This window comes from Rattus rattus, chromosome 1 (genome assembly GCF_011064425.1).
Source record: "Rattus rattus isolate New Zealand chromosome 1, Rrattus_CSIRO_v1, whole genome shotgun sequence".
In the NCBI taxonomy this organism is placed as follows: Eukaryota; Metazoa; Chordata; class Mammalia; order Rodentia; family Muridae; genus Rattus; species Rattus rattus.
This window is the reverse complement of record NC_046154.1, coordinates 22,376,210-22,378,728: the sequence shown is the minus strand read 5'-3', so window position 1 is coordinate 22,378,728 and position 2,519 is coordinate 22,376,210.

Sequence of the window (2,519 nt, the reverse complement as noted above, 5' to 3'; positions counted from 1 at the left end):
ATATTGGTGATTATCTGGCTGTGGAAGCCGGGGGAAATGAATTGGCAGTACACAGCAGGCTATTCATTTGAGGCCCAAGATGCTAACTGGCCAACCTCAGCTTCCTGGAGTCTCCCATGGTGCCCACGCAGGCTGTCCCGTTCTGAATGATCTAATTCAGTGGCTCGATTCACCATCAGGACTTCAAAGGGGTTCGGCTGGCCCAGAGACACTGTTCTCAGAGTAGCCGCTAAGCTGGCTGATGTGGTTAGTGATCAGTGGGGCTTGCCAGCAATATCAAGACAGCAGCAGACAAAATGCCTTCCAGGGAGGGAGGAGGAAGGGAGGGAGTACTGCTGGATGACAACTGTTTACCCTAAGAAAAATGAGCACATCACGTGTGCTTTAATATGACTTATTTCTCTCTCTCTCTCTCTCTCTCTCTCTCTCTCTCTCTCTCTCTCTCTCTGTGTGTGTGTGTGTGTGTGTGTGTGTGTGTGTGTGAGAGAGAGAGAGAGAGAGAGAGAGAGAGAGAGAGAGAGAGAGAGAGAGAGAGAGAGATTCACTATATACTATATACTATGCAGTTTTGCTGTCCTGGACCTCACTGTGTAGACCCAGCTGACAGAGAACCGCTTACTTCTGGTTCCTGAGTACTGGGACTAAAGGGTGTGAGCCCCATATCTCTACTTTTTTAAAAGATAGGGTTTTTTTTTTTTTCCATATCAGTGAAGTTGGGCTTGAATTTCAGGCAGTCCCGCCTCTGTCCCCACGCCCAGAAGTTTGGAGACTACAGGTGTGTACCGCTAAGCCTGGCATTTCTGCTGAACGGAAAGTCTTAAACCCAGAGACTCGTATATAAATCATCTCTTAAAGCTCTATAAAGCCAGGAGTGGTGAGTTGTGCCTGTAAACCCAGAATTTGGGAGGTGGATGTAGGAAGATCAGGTGTTCAAGACCATCCTCTGCCACATAGAGAGTGTGAATCTCTGGGTTAAGAGAGACTATACCTTAGAGAACCAAAACAAAATCCAAACACCCCTACAGAAAAGGAAAGCACTTGGACACTAGTGGCATATGCCCTTCATCCCAGCACTTGGGAGACAGAGGCAGGCAGGTTTCTGAGTTCAAAGCCACCCTGTTCTATAGAGTGGGTTTCAGGACAGCAGAGCTACCCAGGGAAACACTGTCTTAGAAAGAAAGAAAATGCAGGAAAAGGAACACAGCTATATTGTTGCCAGCCGTATTTCAGATAGGAGCTTAATATCTAGGATTGGTAAGAAATTAAACACTAAAACCAAAATCGGGTTGGCAACATGGGTTGGCCGGTAAAGATATAGTCGCACAAGCCTGGATACATTGGTTTGTTCCCCAGCGCCTATGTAAAGGTAGAAGAAAAGAATGGATTCCATGGGTTGGGGATTTAGCTCAGTGGTAGAGCGCTTGGTTCGGTCCTCAGCTCCAAAAAAAAAAAAAAAAAAGAATGGATTCCATAAAGTTGCCCTCTGACCTCCATGTGCGCACAGTGGCCACGCCCCTCATCCTACCGTGCACACCACTTGAACACCCACAAACCCAAAGATTTATGTTATAACAGCCTCAAAGGAAGGGCTGGGCGGTGGTGGCGCACGTCGTTGATCCCAGCACTTGGGAGGCAGAGGCCGGTGGATCTCTAAGCTTGAGGCTAGCCTGGTCTACAGAGGGAGTTCCAGGACAGCCAGGGCTACACAGAGAAGCCCTGTTTCAGAGAAAGAAAGAAAGAAAGAAAGAAAGAAAGAAAGAAAGAAAGAAAGAAAGAAAGAAAGAAAGAAAGGAAGGAAGGAAGAAAGAAAGAAGAAAAAAGCCTCAGGGGGAAAAAAACACAGTAAAATACAAGAAAAAAGCAAATGACAAATGACAAATGGGGGATATAGGGAACAGGAAACCGCTCTTCTGCTGTGGGACTATAAACTGATGTATCTAGCATGGAGATCTCTCAAAGCCTAAGACTAGAGGCTGGAGAGATGGCTCTGTGGTTAAGAGCCCTTGTTGCTTGTGATAGCCAATCTCGGTTGCCAACTTGACAGTATTTGTCTCTGTGAGTTTGAAGACAGCCTGGTCTACAAATACAACCTGGTTTCAGGATAGCCAAGGCTATACAGAGAAAACCTGTCTCAGAAACCAAACAAACAAAAGGCTGTAGCCTTAGTGGGAGAGCAGGAACCTAGTCCTGCAGTGACTTGATGTTCCAGGGTGGCTTGATGGGGTGGGGTGGGGTGAGGGTTCCCTTTCTTAGAGGAGAAGGGGAGAGGGAATGGGGGAGGAGATATGTGAGGGGGAACCAGAAGGAGGGGTGCTGCAAAAGGGCTGTGAATGTAGCTCCATGGTTTGAATATTTATCTAACGTGGAGGAGGCCCTGGATTCCATCCCTATATCAACTATTAAACTGGGCATGTGGTGCATTCCTGTAATCCCAACCCTTGGGAGTGGGAAGAGGTAGCAGAGTTCAAGGGAAATGCTGTGAGTTCAAGGTTCAGAAATGCTGTGAGTTCAAGGCCAGC